Genomic DNA, 6,706 nt, shown 5'->3' with positions numbered 1-6,706 from the left:
CCCCTCAGTCTTTCTCTTGCTGTCAGGGGAAAACTTGTTGTTTTCTCTTTTAAGAAGTACACAGAGAGTTTTCTCACTCTCCTGGGACAAATTTGTTATCTCCTCTTAGAATAGAGGCATCTTCTTTTCTATAAAAACAAAGGATTATTAAAAAGTTACACATCTTATGGTAACCCGTTTCCTGTGAGTATGTATATTACTGTTTATAAAATCACATAGCACATAAGGAGAACATATAACTAAGAAATAGAAATCTATGAAAATGATGCAGAACTACACTGGAAGAATGAATGTCTGTGGGATCTTAGGTGGAAGTGAGTTCAGTCAGCACTTCCTGGGACTGGATCATCATTGTTAGAGACTCTAAGTTCTAGTCCAAGGCCACATTTCTGCACTACAGAGAGAGAGAGAAGTATAAAATCAAAATTTAAGTGTGATAAAACTAATAACCCTTTTGGACTACTTTAAAGCTTTTTGAAAAGTGTCAAACATTAAAGTCTTTCCCAAAATTAAAAACATTTTTTCAAACTCCTGCTTTGCTGGCAGTTTAGGCACATGCTTAGTTTACCTAATTAGGTATTCAACCCTGGCACTGCATGGTTCCAGAATTAAGGGAAATGAGAGACAAATCCAATAGGAGATGCTTTATGATGTATTTTAAAATACTTCATTCATAGCAGTATATATTCTAATTTATACCTTAGAAGTTTTCACCTTCTAAAGGGAGTACATATTTCATGGGTGGTTGCCTAGCATTTAGTCTAAAGAGCACTCTTGAGGCTACTGCATGTCTTTGAGCTATCTCTATCCCTGATCCACACCAAAGGTTTTGTTATTAGCTTAACTGATGTCAAAAGTGGCTTTTGATAGGTGAAACTCACAATATTCGTGATACGTGGACTGGCCAGAAATAACAAGGGACAGTCCTACCCTTGTAGAAATGGGATATAAGAATTCTGTAAACAGTAATTGACTCTCAAATAATTCTGGGTTCAGCTGCTAATTGAGAGTTTTCTGGAACTTTTGCCTCTAGGTGATTTGTCAGTCTGTGTCTAGAGAATTGTCACCATTACTCTGCATGTACCATTTATGCAACGTGCTGCTGGAGCAACTGAAAGGGCAGAGAGCTGTACTTCATGTGTGGTTCCTATTAGTAATAAATGTCTGTATGTGTGGCATACTTCTGTCTGGAAATTGCTTTCACTGTAACCTGGTAGGGCGGCTATGAAAGTGACCAGTAGCTATCATTTGCCTCTAAATTTGGACAGTAACAAAAAAAAACACCTAAGATTTACATATGACTAAACCGACTTAGGTCAGTTTTGCTTACACTTAATCTTTGACATTTACTTTAATCATATAATCCTTGGCATCTCTACCAAATACACAGTATTATAGCATAGAGGGTAAGGGCACAGAAGACCTGGGTTCAAATTTCAGCTTTATCATTTATTAGCTGTTATTTTACTTCAGTTTGTTTCATTTTTTCTCTCTACAGTAAAATAAGGACAGTAGTAGTACCTACCGTAGTTGATATGGAAATTACATAAGTTCATATTTTAAACCATTTCAAGCAGTGCTATATAAAAGTTTGTTAAAATGCAAATATCTGCTATGACATTGGAGAGATAGAGTGAGAAGTAATTGTTCCAGTGTATTTATTATGAGCTTTTGGGAAATAATGTAAATAGAATATATGGGCTTCCTTTCTTTTATGCTTTAAGGAATGGAATAAAATATATTACTTGTCTTTAACTGAAGTTAGGAGGTTTGAAATCACTGAAAGTGCTCAGGATTCTATAGCCAGAAGCTAAGGAGCAAAATAAAAAGCTACAGTAGCCTCACAAAACATATTCCCACTTACATGGTATTCAAAAGCTATTTTCATCTCTGCTTGTAAGCAGAGAGAAACAAAAGGAGAACATAAGAGCAAATGCTTCTAGCTGGTTGTTAATTATTAACTGAAAGAAATGTATAGGACTTGAAAGTGATAGGAATCCAAAATGAAACATCAACTTCATGTAAAACAGGCTGGTTAGATTGTATATATTTGTTAGCATTTTAGCTCATATTTGAAAGAATATTCCACCATTTGTACAGTTACTAAGGGACAAAGTTAAATATTTTTAAGGTTAACACAACTAATAGCTTCATAGAAATTTCATTATAACAGTTTGGGAGATCTGGAATGATAAGTGTCCATTGTTCTTTCTTTCTTGTAAGTGGTCAAACTTTGCTTGATTGTCTGGCCATCAGATGTAGAAAATGATGTTGCTTGACCTTACTATATATATGGGAAAGCTGAGATTTTATTATTTTTGATAAACATATTGAACCACAGCCGGGGGTTATTTTCCAGTAGGGTTACTGATTTGTATACAATTTTCTCTTGTCAGTCCTTGATTTTTCATTGTTTCTGACTTTTCTTGGTCCTCTCCTGGAGAAGCAGATGACAAATCACTCTTCAAGTGCCAATCATAAATGACAAATTGGTCTCAGGATTTTTGACCCTTGAGAATGAGGACAATCATTTTGGATATTGTTTGACAGTTAAAGGGTATATTAGCTTATGGATTATTTTACTGCAGAGACTTCACAAAATGCTATCCATTTCCTGTCAGAAGTATAGAAAATGGTTTTAATATTATATCTCTAAGATATTTGATAAAATGACTACAAAAGTTAGGGTATTCTTAACCATCTATTGTCTTGTTTTACTGATTTTAGAAAAATTTGGTGTGTAAGAATTCACATGTGTACAATAATTTCTCATGTGTACAAATGAACTGATTTCCCCAAAGTAAAGGGCTTAATGTTATTTAGAATTAGTATAAAAAGTTGTATTATAAAATTTTGTATTGATTAAAACAAAACAAAACAAAAGAATAGCCTGACCGTAGAAATGGATTAGAAAAACTATATTCTTCATTTAGTATCTAGAACATATTTGAGACCCTGAAAAAAACTTGCTTATAGTTTAGAAAATAAAGATCTTGGATATATTTTTCATGGACATTCTGGTTATTAGGCCTGACTTTTTGGGTAGGATATATGCATTATGAGCAACTATATGCCAACAAATTAAGGAATCTGGAAGAAATGGATGCATTCCTAGAGATGTATAAACTACCAAAACTAAAACAGGAAGAAACAGAAAACCTGAACAGACGCATAACCAGCAAGGAAATTGAAGCAATAATCAAAAATCTCCCAACAAAGGGGCCGGTGCCAGATGTCTTACCAGAGGAATTCTACCGAACATTTAAAGAAGAATTAATACAAATTCTTCTGAAGCTGTTTTACAAGTAGAAACAGAAGGAAAACTTCCATACTCATTTTATGAGGTCAGCATTACCTTAATCCCAAAACCAGACAAAGACCCCCACCAGAAAGGATTGTAGACAAATATGCCTGATGAACATGGATGCCAAATTCTCACCAAGATACTGGCCAATACACTGAATAAGAGCCAATATTACTAGCCAATATTATTATTACTAGCCAATATTACTAGCCAATATTATTAGCCAATAAAGAGCAAATAATGAATCATGGAACATTGCATCAAAAACTGGGGATGTACTGTATGGTGACTAATATAACAAAATAAAAATTATTTTAAAAAAAGGTACTAGCCAATAGGATCCAACACTACATTAAAAGGATTATTCACCATGACTAAGTGGGATTTACTCCTGCGCTGCAAGGGTGGTTCAACATCCATAAATCAATGTGATACACTATATTAATAAAAGAAAGGAAAAGAACCATATGAGCTTCTTGATAGATGCAGAAAAAGTATTTGACAAAGTATAGCATCCTTTCTTGCTTAAAACTCTTCACAGTGTAGGGATAGAGGGAGCATACTTCAATATCATAAAAGTCATCTGTGAAAAGCCCACAGTGAATATCATTCTCAATGGGGAAAAACTGAGGTCAGGAACATGGCAAGGATGTTTACTCTCACCACTGATATTCAACATCATACTAGAAGTCAAAGCCTCAGCAATCAGACAACAAAAAGAAATAAAAGGCATCTGAATTTGCAAAGAAGTCAAAGTCTCAGTCTTCACAGATGACATGATACTTTATGTGGAAAACCCAAGAGACTCTACCCCAGAATTGCTAGAACTCACACAGGAATTCAGCAAAATGGCAGGATATAAAATCAATGCACAGAGATCAGTTGCATTTCTATACAATAACCACGAGAAGAAAAAAAAATTAAGGAGTGGATCCCATTTACAATTGCTCCCCAAACCATAAGATACCTAGGAAAAAACCTAACCAAAGAGAAAACTATAGAACACTCAGGAAAGAAATTGAAGATACAAAGAAATGGAAAAACATTCCATGCTCATGGATTGGAAAAACAAATATTGTGAAGATGTCTATGCTATCTAGAGCAATCTGTACATTCAACACGATCCCTATCAAAATACCATCAACTTTTTTTCATGGAGCTGGAACAAATAATCCTAAAATTTGTATGGAACAAGAAAAGACCCCAAATAGCCAGAGGAATGTTGAAAAAGAAAAATGAAACCTGATAATATCACAATTCCAGACTTCAAGCTTTATTAGAAAGCTGTAATCATCAAGACAGTATGGTACTGGCACAAAAAAAAAAAAAAAAAAAGACACATAGATCAATGTAACAGAATAGAGAACCCACAAATGGACCCTCAACTCTATGGTCAACTGATCTTCAACAAAGCAGGAAAGAATGTCCAATGGAAAAAAGATGGTCTCTTCAACAAATGGTGTTGGGAAAATTGGACAGCCACAGGCAGAAAAATGAAACTGGACCATTTCCTTACACCCTACACAAAAATAGACTCAAAATGGATGAAAGACCTTAATGTGAGACAGGAATCCATCAAAATCCTAGAGGAGAACACAAGCAGCAACCTCTGCGACCTTGGCCAAAGCAATTTCTTGCTAGACACTCCTCCAAAGGTATAGGAAACAAAGGTAAAAAATGAACTATTGGGACTTCATCAAGATAAAGCTTTTGCACAGCAAAGGAAACAGTTGACAAAACCAAAAGACAATGGACAGAATGTGAGAAGATATTTGCAAATGTCTTATCAGATAAAAGTCTAGCCAGTCAGAATGTTTAAAATTAACAAGTTAGGAAATGAAAGGTGTTGGTGAAGATGGAGATATAGGGGAACCCTCTTTCACTATTGGTGGGAATGCAAGCTCGTACAGTCACTCTGAAAAAAAGTTGAAAATAGAGCTACCCTACCACCCAGCAATTGCACTACTAGGTATTTACCTCAAAGATACAAATGTAGAGATCGAAAGAGGCACCTGCACCCCAATGTTTATAGCAGCAATGTCCACAATAGCTAAACTATGGAAAGAGTCCAGATGTCCATTGACAGATGAATGGATAAAGAAGAGGTGGTATATACGCACAATGCAAAACTACTCAGCCATCAAAAGCAAAACAAAACAAAACAAAACAAAACAAAAAACACCCAAAAAACTTGCCATTTGCAATGATGTGGATGAAGCTAGAGGATATTATGTGAAGTGAAATAACTCAGGGAAAGACAAGTAACATATGATCTCACTCATGTGGAATTTAAGAAACAAGACAGGATCGTAAGGGAAGGGTGGGGAAAATAAGACAAAATCAGAAAGTGAGACAAATCATAAAAGATAGACAAACTGAGTGTTGCTGTAGGGGAGGGACATAGGGGGTTGGGGTAACTGCGTGATGGGCATTAGGGAGGACACATGATGTAATGAGCACTGGGTATTATATAAAACTGATGAATCACTGAACTCTACCTCTGAAACTAATAAAACATATGTTAATTAATTGAATTTTAATTAAAAAACTAAGAAAAATTTAAAAATAAATGCCTTTATATTAAAAAAATACCTAGTAATGTGATTGCTGGATCATAGGATAGTTCTATTTTTAACTTTTTGAGGAACTTCCATACTTTTTTCTATAGTGACTCCACCAGTTTGCATTTCCATCAACAGTGCAAGAGAACCAGTTCCCCTTTTCTCCACATCCTTGCCAACACCTGTTGTTTCTTGTGTTGTTGATTTTAGCCATTCTGACATGCGTGAGGTGACATCTCATTGTAGTTTTGATTTGTATTTCCCTGATGATGATTGATGTCAAGCTTCTTTTCATGTGTCTGTTGGCCATCTGTATGTCCTCTTTGGAGAAATGTCTATTCATGTCTTCTGTCAATTTTTAAATTGGATTATTTTTGGGGTGCTGAGGATGATAAGTTCTATATATATTTTGGATACTAACATTTTGTCAATATCTTTCCCATTCTGTAGTTTGTCTTCTAATTTTGTTGATTGTTTCCTCTGTGTTTAGAAGCTTTTTATTTTGATGAAGTCTCAATATTTTATTTTGGCTTTTGTTTCTGTTGCTTCAGGAGTCCTATTTAGAAAGAAGTTGCTATAGCCAATGTGAAAGAAGTTCCTGCCTGTGTTTTCTTTTATGGTTTTACATCTTTAATACATTTTGAATTTATTTTTGTGTATGGTGTAAGATAGTGGCCCAGTTTCATTCTTTTGAAGGTTACTGTCCAGTTTTCTCAACACCATTTGTTGAAGGGACTTTTTCCCATTGGGTGAAGATTAATTGACCATATATCTGTGGGTTCATTTCTGGGTTTTCTATTCTGTTTCTTTGATCTACGTATCTATTTTTATGCCAGTACTG

Source organism: Ursus maritimus, unplaced genomic scaffold (genome assembly GCF_017311325.1).
Source record: "Ursus maritimus isolate PB19 unplaced genomic scaffold, ASM1731132v1 scaffold_8, whole genome shotgun sequence".
Taxonomy (NCBI): domain Eukaryota; kingdom Metazoa; phylum Chordata; class Mammalia; order Carnivora; family Ursidae; genus Ursus; species Ursus maritimus.
This window is presented reverse-complemented; position numbering follows the sequence as displayed.